Source organism: Panthera onca, chromosome E2 (assembly GCF_046562875.1).
Source record: "Panthera onca isolate mPanOnc1 chromosome E2, mPanOnc1 haplotype 2, whole genome shotgun sequence".
NCBI lineage: Eukaryota > Metazoa > Chordata > Mammalia > Carnivora > Felidae > Panthera > Panthera onca.
Genome location: NC_138353.1, coordinates 5,143,402 through 5,171,375, shown reverse-complemented (window position 1 = coordinate 5,171,375; position 27,974 = coordinate 5,143,402). Strand labels below are relative to the sequence as shown.

The 27,974-nt window shown below is 38.4% G+C and overlaps 1 pseudogene; it reads left to right on the top strand.

Moving 5' to 3' along the window:
* LOC144614665 (uncharacterized) overlaps positions 1-26,930 on the top strand; it is a 48,136-nt pseudogene extending 21,206 nt beyond the window's left edge.
* Positions 26,931-27,974: the final 1,044 nt, after the last annotated feature.

The following is a 27,974-nucleotide window of genomic DNA, read 5'->3' as shown; positions in this document are numbered from 1 at the left end:
GATCATTCTAACATTCATATGGATGTCACAGGATAACACATAACTAGAGTAATCTTGGAAATGAAGAGTATATTGGTGGTACCACACGTCCTGATTTAAAGCATATTACGAAGCCATATAACAAGATAATGTACTACAGACATAAAGACAGGCATAGGATTATGGAAAAGAGATGTTGAGCTGGATGTGTACTTCTCCAGTTATGACAAAGAACTGAAGATTTTGTTAAAATTCATATTCTAATTTTGATAAGCAGAACGGTCTGAGTTTCTACATTTCTCCAAAGCTTGTACTAGATACCATTCTTTGGTTTAAGAGCCACACTTCTTTTTTTTTTTTCAATATATGAAATTTATTGTCAAACTGGTTTCCATACAACACCCAGTGCTCATCCCAAAAGGTGCCCTCCTCAATACCCATCACCCACCCTCCCCTCCCTCCCACCCCTCATCAACCCTCAGTTTGTTCTCAGTTTTTAAGAGTCTCTTATGCTTTGGCTCTCTCCCACTCTAACCTCTTTTTTTTTTCTTCCCCTCCCCCATGGGTTTCTATTAAGTTTCTCAGGATCCACATAAGAGTGAAACCATATGGTATCTGTCTTTCTCTGTATGGCTTATTTCACTTAGCATAACACTCTCCAGTTCCATCCACATTGCTACAAAGGGCCATATTTCGTTCCTTCACATTGCCACGTAGTACTCCATTGTGTATATAAACCACAATTTCTTTATCCATTCATCAGTTGATGGACATTTAGGCTCTTTCCATAATTTGGCTATTGTTGAGAGTGCTGCTATAAACATTGGGGCACAAGTGCCGCTATGCATCAGTACTCCTGTATCCCTTGGGTAAATTCCTAGCAGTGCTATTGCTGGGTCATAGGGTAGGTCTATTTTTAATTTTCTGAGGAACCTCCACACTGTTTTCCAGAGTGGCTGCACCAGTTTGCATTCCCACCAACAGTGCAAGAGGGTTCCCGTTTCTCCACATCCTTGCCAGCATCTATAGTCTCCTGATTTGTTCATTTTGGCCACTCTGACTGGCGTGAGGTGATATCTGAGTGTGGTTTTGATTTGTATTTCCCTGATGAGGAGCAACATTGAGCATCTTTTCATGTGCCTGTTGGCCATCCGGATGTCTTCTTTAGAGAAGAGTCTATTCATGTTTTCTGCCCATTTCTTCACTGGGTTATTTGTTTTTCAGGTGTGGAGTTTGGTGAGCTCTTTATAGATTTTGGATACTAGCCCTTTGTCCAATATGTCATTTGCAAATATCTTTTCCCATTCCGTTGGGTGCCTTTTAGTTTTGTTGGTTGTTTCCTTTGCTGTGCAGAAGCTTTTTATCTTCATAAGGTCCCAGTAGTTCATTTTTGCTTTTAATTCCCTTGCCTTTGGGGATGTGTCGAGTAAGAGATTGCTGTGGCTGAGGTCAGAGAGGTCTTTTCCTGCTTTCTCCTATAGGGTTTTGATGGTTTCCTGTCTCACATTCAGGTCCTTTATCCATTTTGAGTTTATTTTTGTGAATGGTGTGAGAGAGTGGTCTAGTTTCAACCTTCTGCATGTTGCTGTCCAGTTCTCCTAGCACCGTTTGTTAAAGAGACTGTCTTTTTTCCATGGGATGTTCTTTCCTGCTTTGTCAAAGATGAGTTGGCCATATGTTTGTGGGTCTAGTTCTGGGGTTTCTATTCTATTCCATTGGTCTATGTGTCTGTTTTTGTGCCAATACCATGCTGTCTTGATGATGACAGCTTTGTTGTAGAGGCTAAAGTCTGGGATTGGGATGCCTCCTGCTTTGGTCTTCTTCTTCCAAATTACTTTGGCTATTCAGGGCCTTTTGTGGTTCCATATGAATTTTAGGATTGCTTGTTCTAGTTTCGAGAAGAATGCTGGTGCAATTTTGATTGGGATTGCATTGAATGTGTAGATAGCTTTGGGTAGTATTGACATTTTGGCAATATTTATTCTTCCAATCCATGAGCAGGGAATGTCTTTCCATTTCTTTATATCTTCTTCAATTACCTTCATAAGGTTTCTATAGTTTTCAGCATACAGATCTTTTACATCTTTGGTTAGATTTATTCCTAGGTATTTTATGCTTCTTGGTGCAATTGTGAATGGGATCAGTTTCTTTATTTGTCTTTCTGTTGCTTCATTGTTAGTGTATAAGAATGCAACTGATTTCTGTACATTGATTTTGTATCCTGCAACTTTGCTGAATTCATGTATCAGTTCTAGCAGACTTTTGGTGGAGTCTGTCGGATTTTCCATGTATAATATCATGTCATCTGCAAAAAGCGAAAGCTTGACTTCATGTTTGTCAATTTTGATGCCTTTGATTTCCTTTTGTTGTCTGATTGCTGATGCTAGAACTTCCAACACTATGTTAAACAACAGCGTTGAGAGTGGGCATCCCTGTCGTGTTCCTGATCTCAGGGATAAAGCTCTCAGTTTTTCCCCATTGAAGATGATGTTAGCTGTGGGCTTTTCATAAATGGCTTTTATGATCTTTAAGTATGTTCCTTCTATCCCGACTTTCTCGAGGGTTTTTATTAAGAAAGGGTACTGAATTTTGTCAAAGGCCTTTTCTGCATCGATTAACAGGATCATATGGTTCTTATCTTTTCTTTTATTAATGTGATGTATCACGTTGATTGATTTGCGAATGTTGAACCAGCCCTGAATCCCAGGAATGAATCCCACTTGATCATGGTGAATAATTCTTTTTATATGCTGTTGAATTTGATTTGCTAGTATTTTATTGAGAATTTTTGCATCCATATTCATCAAGGATATTGGCCTGTAGTTCTCTTTTTTCACTGGGTCTCTGTCTGGTTTAGGAATCAAAGTAATACTGGCTTCATAGAATGAGTCTGGAAGTTTTCCTTCCCTTTCTATTTCTTGGAATAGCTTGAGAAAGATCGGTATTATCTCTTCTTTAAACGTCTGGTAGAACTCCCCTGGGAAGCCATCTGGTCCTGGACTCTTATTTGTTGGGAGATTTTTGGTAACCGATTCAATTTCTTCGCTGGTTATGGGTCTGTTCAAGCTTTCTGTTTCCTCCTGATTGAGTTTTGGAAGAGTATGGGTGTTTAGGAATTTGTCCATTTCTTCTAGGTTGTCCAATTTGTAGGCATATAATTTTTCATAGTATTCCCTGATAATTGTTTGTATCTGTGAGGGATTGGTTATAATAATTCCATTTTCATTCATGATTTTATCTATTTGGGTCATCTCCCTTTTCTTTTTGAGAAGCCTGGCTAGAGGTTTGTCAATTTTGTTTATTTTTTCAAAAAACCAACTCTTGGTTTCGTTGATCTGCTCTACAGTTTTTTTAGATTCTATATTGTTTATTTCTGCTCTGATCTTTATTATTTCTCTTCTTCTGCTGGGTTTAGGCTGCCTTTGCTGTTCTGCTTCTATTTCCTTTAGGTGTGCTTTTAGATTTTGTATTTGGGATTTTTCTTGTTTCTTGAGATAGGCCTGGATTGCAATGTATTTTCCTCTCAGGACTGCCTTCGCTGCGTCCCAAAGCGTTTGGATTGTTGTATTTTCATTTTTGTTTGTTTCCATATATTTTTTAAATTTCTTCTCTAATTGCCTGGTTGACCCACTCATTCTTTAGTAGGGTGTTCTTTAAAAAGCCACACTTTTAAACTCCAAAAATAAAAAAAAATGAAATGGCAAAAATCATGGATGACTATGAATTTAAAGAATATTGTGGAAATTACAACCTCTAACACCAAGAAAAGAAATAATTCTTGAACATTTACTAACTACTATATACCATTCTAACTATTTTCAAATTCATCCATAAATGCCCAGTAACCTATGAGAACCATAGAACTGTTCTCTCTTTCAAAAATATCTTGGCAAAACTTCAGTAATAGTTTAGTGTGTTTTTTTTTTCCAGATTGTCAGACTTTGAATTCATCTAAGAGGAACACACAGAGTATAATCCTAAAAGAAGGCCCAGAGCACGTTTTAAAGTGACAATGTTAATAGAACATGATCAAACCACAGAACTGATCAACTGAAGCGTGTAAGTGAAGGTGAACACAAAACACAAAAGTTACACATTAAATTAGAAAAGAATAAAAATGAGACAGTAACTTTTTTTTATCATTGAAAATAAGAAATGTGTTCAGTGGCATAAAATTTCTATATCTGCTGGTAGATAAAGGTTTTTTGTGTCTTGTAGCATACCACAGACACAAACACACTCAGTGATGTAACCAAAATAGCTATTGTTTGTGGTCTCCTCTACCACTCAATTTTTTTTTGTCTCACTTAACTTTTGAGCTGAGTTATATTTTACAATTTTAAGGGAGTGGAACATATATATGCACGTTTTCTCTATCTGCAGCAACAGAGAGGTGATAAGGAAGAGTATGCAGATTAAAATGGCAACTTGCAGGACTGAGCCCTGACTTACAGTCTCCACTTCAAATACCAGTATCTCTGGCAAACACAGGACAGAGCCTTTATTTTCCAAAGCAGACTATGAACAACATGAACCAGAGGAGGGACTTACCACATTCAATGAGATGATTGATGCACATCTTTCAGTAAATACTCCTAAGGTACTTAATGATAAATGAGAAAGTATGTTAACGTTATAGTGGAAGGATGTGGAAGAGAGTACAGAGGAGATGAAGGACGTGGACCTATAATGGTGCACATTGGGGTCAGGTGCCTAACGTTCTTCAAAGGACTCATAACAACCGCTGTGGAATTAATGTCCAGAACAGAGGAAGTAAATCAATATCTACATGTAAACAGGAACACATCTGTGTTATTCAAATACCAAGCCAAATAAAGTGCCATACTCTGTAATCAGAGTTTTACAGTAGGAACCACAAGTGGAAACAAGGTGAAATAATGACCCTTCAACATATTTTCTATGCTTTGTCTCTCGTGGCACTTTAGCTGAGGGTAGTGGTACTGATCATTTATTCCTATTGGATCAGCTACCATCCTCTTAATGAGGAAAATGTTCACCTGTTATTGGCACAATCCACAGTGCACCTACCATCCAGATTCAAACAGATCCCCCTAAATCTGTGTCTAGACTTAATCACTATCCTAAAAAAAAAAAAGGTTTCTAAACAAAGAAACTCTTCAGCGCACTTGCTTATAGTAGAGGATTACAAGGCTAAGTGCCTCCTTATGCTCTAACGCTTTCCCTGTAATGCCTGTATTTTAGCTGTGAGAAAACCTGATGTCTGAGGAGGGTGGTTTGTCCAGAAAGTCTGAGCAATAGATAACAGAGAGTTCCCAACCCTCATTCTCTAGCGAAATCCATTCCCACTGAAACCAAAGGTTTCGGTGAAATTAACCTATGCAATGCATTTCTAAGTATTCCGGTTGACGAGGAAAGCCAGCATCATTTTGGTTTTACCTGGAAGGAATGGCAATACACCTGGTCAGTAATCTTCAGGGTTACACAGAGTGTCCGTCCTATTTGTCACAAAACTTAAAGACTGATTTGAATGACATAAAGTTTTCTGTAGGTTCTCCTTTGTTACAATGTGTAGATGATATTCTTCTCTGCTCCCTTCTCAAGCTTCTTCAGATGAAGACATCAGCTATCTGTTAAAACTTTTGCCATTGGGGCACCTGGCATCTGACTTTGAGCATCTGACTTTGGCTCAGGTCATGATCTCATGGTTTGTGAGTTTGAGCCCCGTATCGGGCTTTGTTCTGTCAGCACAGAGCCTGCTTCATATCCTCTGTCCCCCTTTATCTCTGCCCTTCCTTCACTCAAGCTCCCTCTCTCAAATAAATAAATAAATAAATAAATAAATAATTGCCCTTAAAGAGACAAAGTCTCAAAAAAAATTGCAATTTGTTCATGCTCAGGTTGGATATTTAGGGTACCTGCTTTCAGAGCAAGGACTAGATTTGGATCCATGTAGACATCAAACCATCCTTAATGTCTCCAAACCTAAGCCTAGCACCCATGGTGAGGATTTCTTAGACTCTGCTGGTTATTGCCAAAATTGAATTCCAAACTTCTCTTTTAGGTCTCAGCCTGTATATGCTTTACTAAAATAGACAAACCTAACCCTATTATTTGGAAAGGAGAGGATGACATAGCCTTTGAGACTTCAAAGTAAAGTAAAAAAATGCTTCTACCCTTGAACATCCTAATTGTCAACTCCCCTTTATCCTCATTGTATATGATAGGGAAGGGAATGTCCTTGGAGTGCTCAACCAAAAACATGGGGGCCGACATTGCCCCATAGGGTATTATAGCCATCAACTGGACTCTGTGGCTTCTTGGGACCCCCTGGCCCAGAGCCATTCCTGCCACTGCCCTCGGGTTAAAGCTATTGAAGAAATAATCATGGGGTCTTGTTGAATAACCTTGTGCTCCCAAACCCCAGGGAATGGACTTGACGTGACAAGTCTAAAGAAAACACCAAAGCCTAACTAGGCCTGCACACCATCTGGTGATCTGAAGGGGTGGATTTCCTGGAATTGAAACAGACAACATCTGGGAAGACAGCTTTCCCAAGATGTATGGACAGGGCCTGTATATCTTTTCTCCCAGTTGCCTCTTCTGTCCCTTGTGTGGAAAGAAAATGGCTTTGATCTGCAGTTCCCAATCTCTTGCAAAAGTGGGAACCCTCTTTGGATTATGACCTTTTAAGAAAAAGCCTCATGATGATTTAGTATGCATTATTGAATGATTAGATGTCATAGAAATCAAACTGTTTTCTTTTACTGAAACTATTAACTAACTATAGATTTTTATCCCAATGCATGGTTTGTAAATGTAAAACTTTTCAGAGTATTATGGACAACACATGTGATTCAACACAGTTATTTTGAGATAACAATTCCATGTTAAAATGTCTTTGAACGTTTACCAATCCTGCAAAATTTTTTCTCTGTCAATACCAATGTTATTATTATAATAATTCTTATTCAATAATTTTTTTTGTGTCAGGTACTATATAAATAATATCTATAAGTTAACAGCAATTCAGCACAATGTTTTTTTTTTCTTGATGCAGACTCTGAGGCTAAAATGTTAAGTATCAAAGCAAAGCTATACCTCAAGCTGAGTTCCAATTGGCATAACGCCCAACATTTCTATTTTACCCAATAACCAACAAACTCTTTCTTTCTTTCTTTCTTTCTTTCTTTCTTTCTTTCTTCCTCTTTCTTCCTTTCTTTTTCTTTCTTTCTTTCTTTCTTTCTTTCTTTCTTTCTTTCCTTTTTTAATTTTCTTTTTTTTTAATTTTCTTTTTTTAATTTACATCCAAATCAGTTAGCATATAGTGCAACAATGATTTCAGGAGTAGATTTCTTAACGCCCCTTACCCATTTAGCCCATCTCTCCTCCCACAACCCCTCCAGTCACCCTTTGTTCTCCTATTTATGAGGTACTTCTGTTTTGTCCCCCTCCCTGTTTTTATATTATTTTTGCTTCCCTTCCCTTACTTTCATCTGTTCTGTGTCTTAAAGTCCTCATATGAGTGAAGTCATATTTGTCTTTCTCTAATTTCACTTAGCACAATATCCTTTAGTTCCATCCATGTAGTTGCAAATGGCAAGATTTCATTATTTTTGATTGCTGAGTAATACTCTGTTGTATACATATACCACATCTTCTTTATCCATTCATCCATCGATGGACATTTGGGCTCTTTCCATACTTTGGCTACTGTTGGTAGTGCTGCTATAAACATTAGGGTGCATGTATCCCTTCAAAAAAGCACACCTGTATCCCTTGGATAACTATCTAGTAGTGCAATTTCTGGGTCTTAGGGTAGTTCTATTTTAGTTTTTTGAGGAATCTCCATACTGTTTTCCAGAATGGTTGCACCAGCTTGCATTCCCACCAACAATGCAAAAGAGATCCTGTCTCTCCACATCCTTGCCAACATCTCTTGTTGCCCGAGTTGTTCATGTTAGCCATTCTCACAGGTGTGAGCTGGTATCTCATTGTGGTTTTGATTTGTATTTCTCTGATGATGAGTGATGTTGAGCATCATGATGTTGGTTGGCCATCTGGATGTCTTCTGTGGAGAAGTGTCTATTCATGTCTTTTGCCCATTTCTTCACTGGATTATTTGTTTTTTTGGGTGTGGAGTTTGATAAGTTCTTTATAGATTTTGGATACTAACCCTTTATTTGATATGTCGTTTGCAAAAATCTTCTCTGCTTTTTGTTTTGATGAGGTCCCAGTAGTTCATTTTTGCTTTTGTTTCCCTTGCTTCCAAAGACGTGTTGAATAAGAAGTTGCTGCGGTCAAGATCAAAGATTTTTGCCTGTTTTCTCCTCAAGGATTTTGATGGCTTCCTGTCTTACATTTAGGTCTTTCATCCATTTTGAGTTTATTTTTGTGTATGGTGTAAGAAAGTGGTCCAGGTTCATTCTTCTGCATGTCACTGTCCAGTTTTCCCAGCACCACTTGCTGAAGAGACTGTCTTTATTCCATTGGATGTTCTTTCCTGCTTTGTCAAAGATTAGTTGATCATACGTTTGTGGGTCCATTTCTGGGTTCTTTATTCTGTTCCATTGATCTGAATGTCTGTTCTTGTGCCAGTACCATACTGTCTTGATTACAGCTTTGTAGTATAGCTTGAAGTCTGGGATTGTGATGCCTCCTGCTTTGGTTTTCTTTTTCTAGATTGCTTTGGCTATTCGGCATCTTTTCTGGTTCCATACAAATTTTAGGATTATTTGTTCTAGCTCTGAGAAGGATTCTGGTGTTATTTTGATAGGGATTACATTGAATATGTAGATTGCTTTGGGTAGTATCGACATTTTAACAATATTTGTTCTTCCAATCCAGGTGCATGGACTATTTTCCCATTTTTTTTGTGTGTCGTCTTCAATTTTTTCCATAAGCTTTCTTTTTTAAAAAAATTTTTTTTTCAACGTTTTTTTATTTATTTTTGGGACAGAGAGAGACAGACCATGAATGGGGGAGGGGCAGAGAGAGGGAGACACAGAATCGGAAACAGGCTCCAGGCTCTGAGCCATCAGCCCAGAGCCCGACGCGGGGCTCGAACTCACAGACCGCGAGATCGTGACCTGGCTGAAGTCGGACGCTTAACCGACTGCGCCACCCAGGCGCCCCTCCATAAGCTTTCTATAGATTTAAGTGTATAGATTTTTTTTACCTCTTTGGTTAAATTTATTCCTAGGTATTTTATAAGTTTTGGTGCAATTGTAAATGGGATCAATTCCTTGATTTATGTTTCTGTTGCTTTACCGTTGGTGTATAGGAATGCAACCAATTTCTGTGCATTGATTTTATATCCTGCAACTTTGCTGAATTCATGAATCAGTTTTGGCAGTTTTTTTGTGGAATCTTTAGGATTTTCCATATAGAGTATCATGTCATTAGCGAAGAGTGAAAGTTTGACCTCCTCCTGGCCAATTTGGATGCCTTTTATTTTTTTGTGTTGTCTGATTGCAGAGGCTAAGACTTCCAATACTATGTTGAGTAACAGTGGCAAGAGTGGACATCCCTGTGTTGTTCTTGATTTTAAGGAGAAAGCTCTCAGTTTTTCTCCATTGAGGATGATATTAGAATTGGGTCTTTCATATAGCTTTTATGATCTTGAGGTATGATCTTTCTATCCCTACTTTCTTGAGGGTTTTTTATCAAGAAAGGATGCTGTATTTTGTCAAATGCTTTTTCTGCAGTTATTGGGAGGATCATATTGTTCTTGTCCTTTCTTTTATTGATGTGATGAATCACATTGATTGTTTTGTGGATATTGAACCAGCCCTGCCTCCCAGGTATAAATCTCACTTAGTCGTGGTGAGTAATTTTTTTTAATGTATTGTTGGATCTAGGTGGCTAATATCTTGTTGTGTTGAGGATTTCTGCATTCATGTTCATCAGGGAAATTGGTCTGTAGTTCTCATTTTTAGTGCGGTCTCTGGTTTTGGAATCAAGGTAATGCTGGCTTCATAGAAAGAGTCTGGAAGTTTTCCTTCCATTTCTATTTTTTTGGAACAGCTTCGAGAGAATGGGTGTTAACTCTTTCTTAAATGTTTGGTAGAATTCCCCCTGGAAAGCCATCGGACCCTGGACTCTTGTTTTTTTGGCAGATTTTTTACTACTAATTTGATTTCTTTACTGGCTATGGGTCTGTTCAAAATTTCTATTTCTTCCTGTTTCAGTTTTGGTAGTGTATGTTTCTGGGAATTCGTCCATTTCTTCCATATTGCGCATTTCATTGGCAAATAATTGCTCATAATATTCTCTTATTATTGTTTTTATTTTTGCTGTGTTGTTTGCGATCTCTCCTCTTTCATTCTTGATTTTATTTATTTGGGCCCTTTCCTTTTTCTTTGTGGCCAAACTGGCCTAGTGGTTTATCAGTTTTGTTAATTCTTTCAAAGAACCAGCTTCTGGTTTCATTGATCTGTTCTGTTTTTTTTTTTTTTTTTTTTTTTTTTTTTTTTTTTTTTTTTGTTTCAATAGCATTAATTTCTGCTCTAATCTTTATTATTTCCTGTCTTCTGCTGGTTTGGGGTTTTATTTGATGGTCTTTTCCCAGCTCTTTAAAGCTTAAGGTTAGGTTGTGTATCTGAGATCTTTCTTCCTTCTTTAGGAAAGCCTGGATTGCTATATACTTTCCTCTTATGACCACCTTTGCTGCATCCCAGAGGTTTTGGGTTGTGGTGTTATCATTTTCATCGGCTTCCATGAAGTTTTTAAATTTCCTTTTAACCTCTTGGTTAGCCCATTCATTCTTTAGTAGGATGTTCTTCAGTCTCCAAGTATTTGTTACCTTTCCAAATTTTTTCTTGTGGTTGATTTCGAGTTTCATAGCATTGTGGTCTGAAAATATGCATGTGTGATCTCAATCTTTTTGTACTTGTTGAGGACTGATTTGTGTCCCAGTATGTGGTCTACTCTGGAGAATGTTCCATGTGCAATCCTGCAAATTTTCATTAACTGGTGCTTCATCTTTATACATGTATTATATGTTCCCAAATATGCTAAATTGTTCAATTCAGTGCTTCACATAATATTACACTATTTTGCCTCATAAGAAGTTTAAAAGGTTATTTTCAGGAGCCATACTATTCTTGCCTTCATAGAAAGAAATGCTTCTTCCCTAAGTCCAGATAAGTGCTAATAAATATTTTCAGATGGCTACTTTCAGACCCAAGATCCTGGTTTATATCCAACATACAGTTGCAAATTGTCATTTGTTTTTGATCTGTAATTGCTGTTAATCAATCTTTTACAAGAAAGATGTGTTGCATTAGTTGATGCTGGTTAAATACTCAGCCTTGAGAAGATACAAACTTCAGATGGGAGCACTGGAGAGTTTTTCCCTTCTAACCCTCCCTATCACTCATGTGTGGCTTCAGTGGTTTCCAGCTGCCGAGTACTTTCCCTGTGACCTGAGACATGACAACCAGGAAAGGTCCTTCCTGGCCCTGAGGAACAAAACCATGAAACATAAAGAACCTGACTGTTGATAAGTGATCCTTTCAAGGAAAGATCTTGATCAAAAAGGGGCATGTGAAACTTAGTAATGGGAAACCTCACCAAAATCGATTTGGGTGGTTTTGGCAAGGGGAGGTCTTAAGGCCTCCCACTCGTGGTTAATTGTATACCCAGAAATAAAAAATGGATTTGACCTGAAATGGGCTAAACCTTGTGCCCAGATACTACTCTGCTTCTCCAGTCAGAAAGAGACTCTCTCCTCATCATCCTGGGCAATAGAACCAACAATGAAGCCACCACACGTCAAACTACCAGGTTACTCCAAAGGACTTTTAGTTCATTACAACCTTCACAACATACTCTGTTTATCCTTTCTTTTTCTTTTCTTTTCTTTTCTTTTTTTAAATTTTGTCTCTTCTTTGTTCCCCAGGCATAAGTAGGGTTTGCTGTAGCTTTTTTGTACAGGATCACAATTCTGATTTATTCCTGAATAATCCCATATTTTGCTGATAAAATGACTGTCAGTGTCTACTTTTAAGGTTAACATCACCAACACTTGTCTCTCGAGTACTGTCTTTTTAGCATGGAGTAACTGAACTCAGGTTTGAGTGACATTATTGCCTTCTTTACCATTTGGTAACTTTCAATCGACCAGCAAGGAATGTGATGTTTCAGGACTGGGAACCAAGAGTGCTTGTGTGGAGACAAGATGGTGAGTCCCTGGGCTCAGGTGTGCTGGGTCTTTTTTCTGTCACTTAGTGCTACTGATTCTGGGTCTATGTGGTGCGACACTACGACTAGCATGGAACTTCTAGGATGCTACTTCTTGGCTCCCACCCCAAACTTGCAACATTATAATTTCCTAGTGGATTTCTGGAATACATAATTTCTATGCACACTAAAGCTCAAGGAGCCTTAGTTACTTGATTCTGAGCTCAGTCTTTCCATTAGAATAACATGGTGTTTTAAATATAATCATCACTGGTAACCTTGCCCACAGATTCTACCAATAGGTCTCCATAGGAGCCTCAGGGTTCTTTTAATTAAGTGCTCCAGGTGATTCTAAGTGAGGCTATGGTAAAACATGAGGGCCCCTCAGAAACTTATTAGAGTTGAGTGCTGGCTTTGCTCCTTAACACAGGGACAGGGACATAACACTGTCTCCTCTACATGAGTCTGGAGGGGTCAGGTCCACACAGCACAGATTTCCTATGCTGTAGTAGATTGTGTGGATGTCGGTTGGAGAGGAGGCTGTATGAAGACAGGAAAGAGAAACTGGGAGAATTGATCTTGTAGGAGCTCATAGTTTTTGAATAGCTCCTGACACAGAAAAGAATAGGAAGTTGGGCCTTTTTAGTATTTCAATGTCCTGACTGTAGATGAGTAGTTAACAGGTGAAGAGACTTTACCTTAAAAGCAAATGCTCACGTTCCAGCTGGCCGTGACTTCCCCACAAGTATCTCCTGAGAAAGAAAGCTAGGGCACAGGAGGAAGAGGATGAAATGGCTGGTTCTCCGGTAAGCCTTGCCTCCCAGGTTAGAGGCTATGTGTCATTTTTTCCTCCTGAAGTTCTATGCATTCAAAAATTGCAAAAATTTGTTTCTCTAGTTCTGATATTACTGTCTTATGAGTCTTTTCACCTACTTTTAAAACATGATATTGAATGTTATCTCTTTTGAGCATTTCTTTGCTTTATTCTAGAGCCTTCTCGCCATTCTTTCCAAACTGGCTTCCAATAGGACATGAAAACTGTCATTTTGAATTACTGTCCTGCAACTTTTAAAAATGTTCCTTTTGGGAGAGGTCTGTGGGGGAGGGCATTGAATCTGAGACTCCTAGAGTAGATGGGCTTGTGTTTTGGTGTATCAGTCAAGGAGAACAGAACATATTTAAGTCACATTAGGATGCTTTATCAGCTCTTTGTGGACTAGGATTATGCAAATGCACAAATAAACAAGATGGACATGTGGCCCAAAATAACTTCGAAAGTTCTGGAAATGAAACAGCTTTGCTCTCCAGGATGCAAGGGGAAAAAGAAAAAAAAGATGCTGTATTTACAACACGCTCAACATTAAGGGGGAATTGGCCCTATTTGTGGCTTGCGAGTTTTATAAACCCACTGTTTTTTCTCAATTAGATTCCTATTCTGATTTACTTTTGGGTAGCAACAAGAACAGGGGTGTGATAATGCGTCCTTCCGTGTGCCTCAGGCACTGATAACAATTGGCTTCATTGAAGCAAATGTTAACTTCTTTTACTTGGCTTGGTGCTCTCTGCCACATTCCTCTTATATAATGTGAATATGTCTCTTAGTCATTCCTATGGATTGGATGGATTTACTAAGACATGTGCAGAAGCCATCACATTCAAACTGGAGACTCCTTTCTTCTGAGTTTCTCTTTGCTTGCAGTTTCCACTGGAAAGTGAAGGCTTCCTCTCTCTCTCTCTCTCTCTCTCTCTCTCTTGTGTACTAGAGATACTGACTTCTGGGAGAGGCGGTTCTGTGTCAGGGAGGTTCCAAATTGTAAGTTTTCATTGTATTTCTTACTCATGTGACAGACATTCTTTTCTTCTTTGTATTTTCAGGAAAAAAAAAAAAAAAACAAGGATCACATAGTTAACAGGGTAGAGTGTCAAAATCTTAAGATACAATATAGCACAAATGCTGATTGAAATGAAAAATTACAGAGAAATACAAGACTCAGGAATATTAGCTATTTTCTTTATATCACTCTGCGTGTGTGTCCATAGTGTGATTAAGTGACAGAAACATAATCATCCACAAATAGAATTATAAGTTTTATGCCATTGAGGTATTGTTTTGGGAGAATGTTTCTTAATTTAAGTCACCAAGACAACATTTTGCTCTCACTTTCAATGTGTATATTGCCCTTTTGAAAAGTTTAGATATGTTCAGGGGTGCCTGGCTGGCTCAGTCAGTAGAGCATGAAACTTTTGATCTCAGGGTTGTAAGCTCAAGCCACACATGGGTGTATATTTTTCCTCAGAATTTTTGAAGATAAAATGAAAGTTTACATATGTGCATAAAATGTAAAAGGTAGATCAGTTTTGTGTGGATATCTTCTTGTTTTTATCACCATTCTCAGTTTTGAAACCTGCTATGAATGTAATTTTACATTGGTGTCTATTGATTAATGTTTTTTGTTAGATAAATTCTAGGTCAGGGAACCCAGGTTAAAATTCACTTTCATGGGATACGTGGGTGGTTCCGTAGGTTGAGTGTCTGACTCTTGATTTTGGCTCAGGTCATCCCAGGGATGTAGGATGGAATTCCGCGTGGGGTTCTGTACTGAGTGTGGAGTCCGCTTAAGATTCTCAGCTTTTCTGGGGCACCTGGGTGGCTCAGTCGGTTAAGCAGCCGACTTCAGCTCAGGTCAGGATCTCACGGTCTGTGAGTTCGAGCCCCGCGTCGGGCTCTGTGCTGACAGCTCAGAGCCTGCAGCCTGTTTCAGATTCTGTGTCTCCCTCTCTCTCTGACCCTCCCCTGCTCATGCTCTGTCTCTCTCTGTCTCAAAAATAAATAAATGTTTAAAAAAAATTAAAAAAAAAAGATTCTCAGCTTTTCTGTATGCCCTTCTCTTCATTTCCACTTTCTCTGACTCAAATAAATAAATAAATAAATAAATAAATAAATAAATAAATAAAATGGTTAATTTAAGAACATCTAGTTTTTTACATTTACTGGAAGTATGAAAAAATATTCTGTAAAGGGAAAAAATGTTTCATCCCCTAGATTATTTGTGTGTGTGTGTGTGTGTGTGTGTGTGTGTTCATCTATGAAAACTTTTAGAATCTAGTAATTATTAATGCTTAGAATGTATTGGTGTTGCCTTTCTTGCTTTAACCTGTAGAATCTATAATTGCTATAGAACCCATTCATTTCATGTACTCTGATAATTCTTTCCTGGTTCTTCTGCTCCTTTGTTATTCAAAAGTGAATACCTTCCCACATAGACTAATTAATACCTTGTTAGAGATGCAGACTCAGTTCCCATCCCAACTCCTGAATCAGAGCCTGCATTTTAATACCATCTCCAAATCACTGTTGTGAAATTCATTAGAATTCGATAATATTTCTGACCCACTAAAACTTTCCATCTAAGAAATGTATACAACTTATACTATATGATGTAAATGCAAGTCCTCAAATATGCATGTGCCTCTGTTGATGCCTTCAGTTTACAGTTGATCTTGGAGAAATAGAGTGTTTATAGTGGTTCTGTGAATATTATGCCATCTTCTTATCTCAAAGGTAGAGAATATATGAAAGTATATAGCTGTGTTAAAAATTATCTTACTGAGTAAGGCAAGAAACTCACTTAAGACAGGACCACTTGTCCCAGCTCTTTCCTTTCATCTTAGGTATCGTAATGAACACTGCCAGTGGCCAGTTGGCAATTGTAGCATTTATTGCAGGGGTTGCTGATATTTAGGGATGTGGCCATAGAATTCCCTCAGGGGGAGTGGGAATGCCTGAGCTTCCCTCAGTGGGAATTGTACAGGGATATGAGCTTACAAAAATATGGAAACCTCCTCTTCTTGGGTGGGGCTGACTTCCTGTATCTGAACTAACGCGAATTTCCTCCATCGTGAGTTACACGTTGAGACTACACTAGGTGGAATTGTCGCTCAAAGGAAACTTTATTTTCAACAAATAAGGAGATGAGGGGAATAACTTTCAAAGTTGTATATTGAAGAGCAGGGGTGAGTGGCTTCTTTTTATTTAGGGTTAGGATGAATATCTTAAAGGGGAGTTTTGTCATCCTATGTAAAGGTAGGAATAAGGCAGGCTCAAGCCCATGTGTACTTAGGAAACAAGCCTAAACGTGTGTCCTATGTTATATTAATGAAGGCTGTGCCCCTCTATGGGTGGAGATTTTAACATTATACTGAGGTACAGGGAAGTGTCTGACACTTCATAGTCTATCTTCTACATGAAACTATACTGGAGCTCAAACTGCTCTATGCTGGCCAAAACCTGGGGTTTTGTTCCTTCCTTGGAGGAACGTCTGTTGGAAGATTACTTGTTGCATGACTGGAATTCAGATCCCTGCTGCAGGGGAAAGAAGTGGGAATTTGTAGATGTTGAGATAAAAGTCCTCCCGATGTTTCATCTTGATATTTAGTGTCCCCGTTCTTAAGGTACCATCATCCTTTACTGATGATGAGTGACAACTCTAAATAGTGACATTAAATGGTATTGACTACTTCTTAAATTCTCATCTCCACTCCTTGTTATTGTATCAATAATATTTGGAAGTGGAAGGGTTTTTTTTGTTTTTGTTTTTGTTTTGTTGTAGTGGGATCCTTTTTATCAATAAATATCTATGATATTCAGGATTTTGATGGTTAAAATTTCTCTTATTCTTGTCTGACAATTCTGTAACCATGCTTCCTTCTGTATGATAGATTCCACAACATTAATTTAATTTTGTTTTTGTTTCTTATCTATGTTTTATGTTTGTGGATAACAATTTTCAACTGAATACGTTTGAAGACAGTTTAGGGTTTAATTCAAATGGCAATTGACATATGGCAGATTCCTAATAAAATTACTTCTGTATTTGTCTGTATAAATATTACCCATACATTCTTTGGTCATGACTTACCTTGTTTCTTTTCTTGGTTAGTGGTCAGTGGTTTTTTCCTATCTTGGTGAGTTGTTACAACAAAATTAAGGTCATAATCTATTTATGGATGAATGTGTATGCCCTTTGTGAGAGAAATACCTCTTGAAGGTAATATTTTAATTTTGTTTTAATGTTGATTTATTCTTGAGAGAGACACAGAGACAAGAGTATGAGTGGGGGAGGATCAGAGAGCGAGAGGGAGACACAGAATCTGAAGAAGGTTCTAGGCTCTGAGCTGTCAGCACAGAGCGTGATGAGTGGCTTAAACTCACAAACTGAGAGATCATGACCTGAGCTAAAGTCGGACACTTAATTGAGCCAACCAGGTGCCCCATTGAAGGTAATTTTTTTAAACTCATAATTTTGTATCAACTTTAAGTTTTATGGTTTACTCTTAATTGTGGTTGAAACATATGCCATGAAATTTACCATTTTGGCCATTTTAAAATGTAGTGTTAAGTATATTTATGTTGTTGCAAAACCAGTCTCTGGAATTTTCTCATCTTGCAAAACTGAAACTCAGTACCTGTTAAACAGCCACTTCCACATTTGTATGTATTCTAAGCCCCAAGTGCATCTTCTTCCTTTCTCCTTCTGTCCTTTCCTTCCTTTCTTTCTTCATGAGATTCACTACATTACATTAAGTAAGTGAAATCAGTGTATCTGTCTCTTTGACTCATTTATTTCACTTAGTGTAATGTCATCACATTTTAGCCATGTTGTATAATGTGACGAGATGTGTTCTTTCTTTCAAAGCTGAATATTATTTCATTGTGTGTATATGCTACATTTTCTTTATTCATGCACCCATGGACATTTCTGTTGCTTTCTCCTGTTACTGGCTTTTCTGAATAAGACCTCTCTTGGAGACCCAACTTTGAATTCTTCTGGTTATATTCCCACAAGTGGGATGCTGGATTTTATGATAATACCATTGAAATTTTTTTTCTCAAACTCTCATCTTGTTTTCCATTGTGGTTGCATCATTTCCATTTCCTCTAGCAGTGCATAAAGGTTCCAATTTCTCCACATCTTTTCCAACATGTGTTGTTTTTATTTGTTTAATAGTGGGATGTGAAGTGGTGTAATGTGATAACCCACTGTGGTCAGATTTGTATTTCTCTAAGGAATAATGGTTTTGAGTCTCTTTCATATGGTTGGCCACTTGTATATCATCACTGGATGGTGCTCATTCTATCCTCCCTCCAAATTTAAATCGTGTTATTTGCTTTTTGGTTGTTGGTGCACAAGTTCTTTCTATATTCTGGATATTAACTCCTTATGCTCTAAATGCTCTGTAAAAACTTTCCTTCCATTTCACAGGTTGTCTATTCACTCCACTATTTCCTTAGAATTACTTTCTTTCAATTCCATATGTTTGAGTATATTGTGTGTCATTTCACTTGGCTCAAGGCATTTTCTGGTCCTTTTCTTCAATATCTTTTGACTCATTGATTGTTTAAGAGCATATTGTTCAGTTTCTAAATGTTTGTAGAATTTCCAATTTTCCATCTGTTCTTAAAACTTAGTTTCATTCCATGGTGGCCAAAAAACATGCTTGTATGATTTTAATCTTTCCAAATTTCTTAACACTGGTTTTGTATACTATCATCTATACAGGATGATCAATGTTCAATGGAGATTATTGTGTAATATATTCTTCCTTGGTGGAGCAATCTGTTTATGTTTGTTATATGAAATTGGTCTGTAATGTTGCTTCAGGGTGCTTCTTACTGAAGTTGAATGTGGTCCTTCTATCCAGTTAAACTGGAGTGTTGACCTCTGCTACTCTTATGATGCTGTTTATTTCTTGCTTCAATTCTGTCATTTGTACTTCACCTGTATGGGATCTTGATGTTAGGTTCCCACATAATTATAATTGTTATAGTGTCCTGTAATTTCAAGTCTTTATATTATGTCCTTTTTCTGTCATGACATTTAAAAATTTTTTTAAATACTTTTTAAAATATTTTTTTAAGTTTATTTATTTTGAGAGAAAAGGAGAGAGGAAGAGAACGGGGGAGGGGCAGAGAGCAGAAGAGAGACAGAATCCTGAGCAGGTTCTACACTGTTAGTGTGGAACCCTAGGCAGGGCTCAAACCCACGAACCATGAGATCATGACCTGAACAGAAACCAAGAGATGGACACTTACCCAACTGTGCCACACAGGAGCCTCTGTCATGAAAATTTTTAACCTTTAATGTGTATTTGTTTGGCATTAGTCATTTGGTATTGGTATAGACACACCAATGCTGTCTTTTGGCTCCCATTAGCACGCAATGTCTTTTTACATACTTTTACTTGAATCCTGTGTGTGATCTTAGATCTATGGTGAATCTCTTATAGACAAGAGATTGTAGGAGTTTGTTGTTACTGTCAGCCAATCTATATCTTTTCATTGGGACACTTTCATGTATTTACAATCAAAGTATTACTGAAAGGGAACCACTACTATTGCCATTTTTTAAATAGTTTTCTGTACTTGTTGTGGCTATTTTATGACACTTTTCTTCTCTTCCTGTATCCCATTTTGTTTCTTTGATGTTTGTAATAATATGCTTTAATGACATTCTCATCTGCTTTCTGTATTCTATAGGAATTTTCTTTGTGGTTACCATGAGAAGGACTTAAAATCTCTCAGACATATCATGTTCACCACTGCACCTACTTTGTCTTACCAATATCCTAAATTCTGCTTTTTATGTTGTATACTCTATGACATGGGTTTGTGATTTTTATGCTTTTATTATTTGTTTAAAATACTCTGTCACAGAAATAAAACTTATTTTTGGTTCCTCATTACGAACTCCAGGTTTCTATATTGGTTTAAATATATTGAGCAGAGTTTTATATGTTCATTACACTTCAGTTACTTTTAGAATCGTATTTTAACAAGACTCTCCCTTTAATGTTTCTTATAGAGCCAGTTTACTGCTAAACTTCTAGTGGTTTTTCCTGAGAAAGTCTTCCTTTCTCCATTTCTTTCTTTTTTTTTTTTTAACGTTTATTTATTTTTGAGAGAGAGAGAGAGAGACAGAGCATGAGTGGGGGAGGGGCAGACAGAGAGGGGGACACAGAATCTGAAGCAGGCTCCAGGCTCTGAGCTGTCAGCACAGAGTCTGACAATGGAGCTCAATCTTGGGAACCTTGATATAATGGCCTGAGCTGTAGCTGGACACTTACCTGACTGAGCCACCAAGGCACCCCTTGGTTGATATTTTTTGATATTTCAGTACTTGAATATATTATCCTATGCACTGCTTCCTACAAGGTATGTGGGGAAACTGCTAGTATCTTACACTGGATCTGTTGGACAAGATCAGTTGCTTTCCTCATAGTGTTTCAAAGTTTTCTGTTCACCTCTGATTTATGATAAGTTAATTATAGTGTGTCACTATAATTTAAGATATAAATTTAAGACTTGGCATTTATCCTGCATAAAAATTCACTGAGCTTCTGGCTTTTTTCTTTCCACAAATATGGGAATTATGAGCCATTAGTTTTTCATGTAAGCTCTCTGTTCCATTTCACTGTCCTCTCATATGGGGTCGTCTTAATATGTATATTGGTTCACTTGTTAGTGTTCCAAAAGTTCATTGGACTCTGTCCTTTGTTAATTTTTGTGTGTTTGTTTTTGCTTTGGTCCTTCAGTGGACAATTTAAAACAAGTGACCTTTAAGTTCTCTGATTTTTTTTTTTCTGATTAAGACTTTTGTTAACCCTTTACTATTTTAAAAAAATAATGTTTATTTATTTTTGAGACAGAGAGACACAGAGCATGAACGGGGGAGAGGCAGAGAGAGAGGGAGACACACAATCTGAAACAGGCTCCAGGCTCTGAGCTGTCAGCACAGGGCCCGATGTGGGACTCAAACTCATGGACCAGGAGATCATGACCTGAGCAGAGGTCAGCCGCTTAACCGACTGAGCCACCCAGGTGCCCCTACTATTTTTTTTTTAACATATAATTTTTTAAAGTAATCTCTATACCCAACATGGGGCTCAAACCCAGAACCCTGAGATCAAACGTTGCATGCTGTACCAACTGAACCAGTCGTGCACCCCCTTTTTACTGGTCTTTAAAATGTATTTACTGGACTCTTTAGCTCCTAATTTTGTTTCATTGTTTTGCATACTTTCTGTTAGTTTGAATTTTATTTTGGCCATACATAGTTTTTCTGATATCATTTAGTTCCCCATTTGTTCTCTCTTCATTCTCCATATGCATGGTTATGATGATTAATTTGAGTTCTTTGTCAGGTAATGAATAGTTATGTATAAATTTATGGTAAGTTTTGGAGCTTTTCTTCATTCCTTCAATTGGAACACATTTTTCTGTTTCTTGCTATGCCTTATGATCTTTCACTGAGAATTGGGAATTTAAAACCCAGCCTCTGGTCCCAGGCTTTATGAACTTGCCTTGTAAAGGAGAACACAAATAAAAGCTGTGCTAGTAAATCCTGGGTCCTATGAAACATATTCTGAGGATGTATAAAGTATGAGCTTTTGTAATTACCCAGTTAAGAAAGTGTGTGTTGGGTCTTATTTAGAGCACATGATTCACCTCTCTCTCCTGTTGTTTGGTTTAAGTTCTGCAGTCTCTGGTGTTTGAAGAAATACTCAGCTTTTTTTCTGAGCAGCCAGCATAATGCTTTCATAATATGCTTCCATTCCTTGAGCCCTCAGTGTCCTGTATGACAGGATCCAGTCCCCTCAGGTAGCTACAAAAGAGCCAGATCTTTACACAGGTCACTCATGTCTTATTTCTTGCACAGAGTTGAGCATTTTCTCATAATCTTGCCATGGAGTACTAGGTAGAGTACTAGAAGAGCTATTGGGGGAAAGTGTCACTAACTTTTCTTTCCTCTTTGATGTGAGTCTTTTTCAGTTTGTCCTTGCCTGGAAGTGCTTTGTTCTCCCAACTGGATTCTGGGGCACTTGAAAAGGCAATTTGGTCAGTCTGTTTCTCCTTGGGGGAGCAAAGTCTCTGTGCCTCCTATTTCTCATGTCTGCTGTCTGGTGATGTGTATTAAGTTTTTGCATTAGCACCTTACCGTATATTGATGCAAGTGCAGTTGTGGGATCATTTATTTGGTATCTTTCAGTTATGCCTTGGGCTTGTTGACAAAGACAGGCAAAGGAGATTCTTTCCATGAGGTGCTATTGGGAAGATATGTGACTTTTGAGAATTCACAGTTAATGAAAGATTGGGAAGGTGAAGGGGAGAAGGAAGAGCAGAAGGAGTATCATGATGGATAGAACCAAACTGGGCATTTACCCACAATGAAATCCTTACTGCCTAAAGAGATTGATGAGGGGCACCTGGTGGGATCAGTCAGTTAAGTATCGCTCTTGGTTTTGACTCAGGTCATGATCTCATGGTTTATGATTCGAACCCTGTGTTAAGCTGTGCACTGAAAGTGTGGAGCCTCCTTGGATTCTCTCTCTTCCTCTCTTTATGCCTTAGCTTCCTAAATACATACATACATACATACATACACAAACAAACAAACAAACACACACACACATTAAAAAAAGTTTGAAGATATAAAACATTTGGGGGAATTCCACTTTAAGACAGCTATCTTTGTGGAACAATGTCTTTATGAATACAAAGACCCAAGTCCATTTTCTAAACATGTATATGCTCTGACAGGAAATTTGAAAAATCTAGAAAGTCACCAAGTGCATGCCAAAAGTAACCATTGCAACCATTTCAAATATAGGATTGGATCAATTATTCCGACATTTCTGATTTCTCGAAAATTAAAAGTGAAGATAAAATTTCTAAATATGATCAGTTTGAGGTATTCTTTTTGAGGGTTTTTTATTGTTTCACCAATAAATAATACCTCTTTGTTCCAAAGTCTCTAATTTTGATAATTATGAGAAGGTCTTTATCCAAGCATTGCTGTTCAATAAGATCACATAATACTGAGTTTGGAACAACTTTTCACATGTTGTGAATTAGGGAAGATCTTTAGTGAGGACTCTGTCTTCAATAACTACCAAGGTGTTTACCATGGAGACAACTTAATGAAATGAATCTGGGAAAAAGGTTAACTGTGCATCAAATCCTAATAAACAGAGCATTCGGTTTCTAGAGAATGAGTATAAAATAAATAAATCTGGGGAAGTCTTCCATCAAAGCTCAAACTTTATTAAATGTCATTGTTTCCTGACTGGAGAGAACACTTAGAAATGTAGTAAATGTGGCAAAGTTTTTAAGCAGCCTTCACAACTTGCTCAAGAGTTTTCAACCTGAGGGGCACCTGGGTGGCTCAGTCAGTTGAGAGTCCGTCTTCTTCTCAGGTCATGATCTCGCAGTCTGTGAGCTGGAGCCCCACTTTGGGCTCTGTGCTGACAGCTCAGAGCCTGGGGCCTGCTTCAGATTCTGTGTCTCTCTCTGCCCCTCCCCCACGCACACTCTGTCTCTCACTCCTTCAAAAATAAATAAACATTAAAAAAAAAGTTTCCAACCTGAGAAAAAACCTTACATATGTAAAGAATGTGGCAAAGCCCTTCACCAGTACTTACATTTTTTTCACATCATAGAGTTTATACTGGAGAAAAACCTTACAAATGTAAAGAATGTGGCAAAGTCTATACCTGGAGTTGATGCCTTCATGGGTATCAGATAATTCATACTGGGAAGAAACCTTGGAAACGTAAAGAATTTGCTGAAGCCTTTAACCATTGCTCAGACTTTCCTTCACATCAGAGTGTATATCCTTGGGTTGAAACCCAGCAAGTGCAGAGACTATGACAAAGCCTTTAAGCCCAGGGTGGGCTCTGTTTCTTGAACTGTGAAATCATGAAGTGAGCTGAAAAAGAGAGTCGGGGGCTTAATAGACTGGGCAGTCCAGGGGACCCTATAAAGTTATAATTTTAATGTGAATTTTTTTAATGTAAGAAATTAATATTGCAGAAGTGTGGCAGAGAGAACACAGTTCTCATATACTCCTCATCCTGTTCCCTGTTCTTGACGTCGGACATTGCTCTGGTACTTTTGACAAAACATACAACTAACAAGGCACCTTAATATTATAGAATTACAGAATTATTATTTCACTAATGTCAATTATTTTTTTTTTCCTCCACAAGGATGTTATCCAAAATAGCAATTTATAATCATTATCTCCCTGCAATATCCTTTGCTCTGTATCAGTTTTTCATTCTTTCCCAAGTTTTATACAATTCAGGTTTGAGAAACCCTGGTTTGGTGGGGTTTTTTGTTTGTTTGTTTTGTTTTATTTTGTTTTTTGTTTTTTTAATCTGTAATATGGAATTTGATGTTTTTGTCAGGATTAAAATGTGTTTATAGGTACCGTGACAAACTCTGAGGAGGTTTGGAGATGCAAACTGATAGAGAAAGTGATGGTTTATATTTAATATGGTTATTAGAAAAACAGATGAAGTGCCATGACCTCTATAATTGAGAGACTTCCAGTCTCACAGAGCAAATGTTTAAATGGTTGAATTTGGGGCGCCTGGGTGGCTCAGTCGGTTGAGCGCCGACTTCGGCTCAGGTCACGATCTCGCGGTCCGTGAGTTCGAGCCCCGCATCGGGCCCCTGTGCTGACAGCTCAGAGCCCGGAGCCTGTTTCAGATTCTGTGTCTCCCTCTCTCTGACCCTCCCCCATTCATGCTCTGTCTCTCTCTGTCTCAAAAATAAATAAATAAACGTTAAATGGTTGAATTTAAGGTTTTGGGGTAACTGCAAGGAAGGGATGATTTATGGGGGGTTATGACTTCATTTCTCTGTGGTTTTGTGAGTACAAAGGTGGCCCCTGAAGGCCATCCACAAAGAAACTAGTTGTTAGTAGTAGTAATACTTGTATTTGTTTACCTTGTAAAGAATAAAATGTAGTTGACCCTTAAACGATGTAGTGGTTAGAGGCACCAACACCGCTATACAGGTGAAAAATCCCTGTATCACTTATGACACTTCAAAAACATAATTCTTAACCGACAACTGTTGACTGGAAACCTTACAGATAACATAGTCAATTACACATTTTGTATTTTATACACACACACACACACACACACACACACACACAGTCTTGCAATAAAAGTAAGGTAGAGAAATATTAATGAAATCATAAGGAAATACATTTACAGTATTCTGTGTTTATGCAAACAAAAACTGTATGCAGAAAGAGCCATGCACTTCAAACCTGTGTTTCAAGGGCCAACTATAGTATTGTCCCAGAAACCTCTAAGTGTTTGTTAAATCACTTATCATTTCATGTCATAAAATAGGGGATTGACTTAAGTAGAGTAGAATTGTACAAAGTTTTTGTTAGACAAATTTAGAGAGACAAAACTGACAATATCCCACAGGCAGGGAGATTAGTAGCCTAGAGCCCTCTGCCTCTACAGCTCATCCAGAACCCTCTGTTGTTAAGCTTTTCCAGGTCTGGCCCTACCCTGGGCTCTCCCCTCACTGAACAGATTAAAGGAGGTCAGAGGTTTGGCTCACTGCTCCTCCCATGTCTCAATGGTAGGCGCTAATATTTTGCTGAAACCCCAAGTCAGATACATTGAAGGAAATGCTGTATGTTTTGGTGCCTTAATCTCATAATTTCTCATTACATAATATGCTTTGAAAGGGGTTGGGACAGGCCCCACCAGAATGTGCCACTTTGGCATATTAGGATTATTTGGAGCTGGAGGCAGTCAAGACCCTGTGGGCTCCAGAGAAACTTTGGTACCTTCCTTAACTACATGCAGGATTCCAAATTGTGTGCCCTTTCCAAAACAAGGATTATTACCCAGGATAAATTTTATCTGAGTGATCCATGTGTATGGCAGAGCAAACATCTAATTACCTATGTCACATGGCAAGAATTTATGTCCCCTTCAAGGGTCTAATTGACTGAAGACAGATTAACAGGAGAAAATCAAGTGTAATGGCATGTGTACAAGGAATCCACCTAGACATGGACATTTTAAGGCAGGCAAAATGAGGTATACAGGTATTCTGAACTGAGGAGAAGGGGGTAGGTGCCTGGGATTTCAAGGAAAGGAATGTACTTCACAGGGTGATAGGAAGAGTAGAAGTTTAGTGATGAGACATTTGCCCTACCATAGAGATGAGTCGCTCAGAGAAAATTTATTCATTAATAACCTTTATTCTGGAAAGGACCTTCAATTTAGATTCTTCTGTATGGTGAAGGGAAGAACAAACCTTTCCCCTGAGACCATGGGGGCTTTCAAGTACTTTCAGCTCAGAATAATCCACATGCCAAAGTGGGACATTCTGGGTGGGGATGGGAGTGACTGTCCTGAACCTCTTCACCAAACACCTGCTCCTCTCCTATTCAGTCTGTCAATGCATTTCTTTATTTTGAAATCCCAGACTCCTACTCCCTTCTCCTTAGTTCAGGATGAGAGCTATACCTCATTTTGCCTGCCTGACTTTGGAATGTCCATGTGTATGTGGACTCTCCAAATTTATGCCATGGTAACTTCAAGAGCCAACCCACTGAGCCCCCTGTTTTCCATTTCTGAACATCTAATGGTCACTCAAGTTTTAAAAAATAAATATACATAGGCGTTGTGAAATGGAAAGAGGACCCAGCAGTGCCTTCAACTGTCTCCACTTTGACCTTCATCTATATTTCCTGATTCACTCCTTTCCAGCTCATCTTTTAGCTCCTGTAGAAGCCCCAGCAGGCAAAGCATCCCAGGATGGGAAAGGAAACTCCCCCCCCTCTCCCCCCAGCAATAGGGACTGCCCTGAAAGAGCAAGACCCCACATCCCTGACAACAATGCAGTGATCGGCCTGACCTTCACCATCTGCATGTACCACCACCCTTTGTCCTACATTTTCTTTGTATGAACCTGGAAGAATGTTCAGCAGTTTGGAGACCGTGTTTGAGACATTAGTCCACTGCCTTCTCAGTATTGGCCTTGCTGACAAAAATCCTATTCTGGTTTTGCCACCACTCATCTCTCTTCTGCTACCTGGTGTGCAGGAAGGGGTGCAAGAGCGCCTGTCTCTGGGGTCCCAAACAGATCAAGTTCAGCCACTTGACATACATAAAATCCAAAGGCAGAGAGATGAGAAGTGGTGAGTTAAGAAAGGAAGTTATTTCAGAGAGGTCAACACTGGGAAGATGGCTGACTAATGTCTCACAGATTGTCTCCAATGTGCTGGAGACACAGGTTTATATAAGGGAAACGGGGGCAAAAGTGAGTGGGTACCTGCAGGTAGACAGTGCAGATTAAATATGTAATTGTCTAGGATTCGATCAGGGGTGGGGTCTTTCTGGTTCAGGGCAGTCCTTGTGGCTTGAGGGAGTAGTTCCTGTTCCCCTCAGGTTTGCTTTCTCCTCAGGGTCTCCCTCCTGAGCCAAGAGACAAGCTGGAAGGAACCCAGTGTGAAAACAGAATTTTCTCTAGGATTATTCTGCTGCAGCAAAGGGAGATGTCTTCCATTTCTGAGCCTGCTATACCAAATATAAATTAGATGAGGGACCTCTTTTGAGAAAAGAGCTAATACCAGAGAGGAACTTTTTATAAAGAGCTACTGGCCTGGCATGGCAAATATTTGTTTGGCAAAATTTACTCTTTCCTTTTTCTTGTGAATGTACTTGACCCTTTTTGAAATTCTGAATCCCTACCCCCTTCTCCTTAAGTCACAATGGCACATAAACATCAATCCCCTGTCTTTGAGCCTCAAATAATTGATGTTCCTATAATTAAGAATACTTTTTCTCTTGTGCAACTGTCTTGTCAGTTGAATTATTAAACTAGCCAAAGAGTAGAAAACAAATTAAGAAAAAATATGTTCCTCTCTTACACATTCATTCCATTGAAAACTGACCTTGGTGCTTCAGAGTCAAAATAAGAGATAAAGAGATAAAGATAAAGAGAAAGAGTA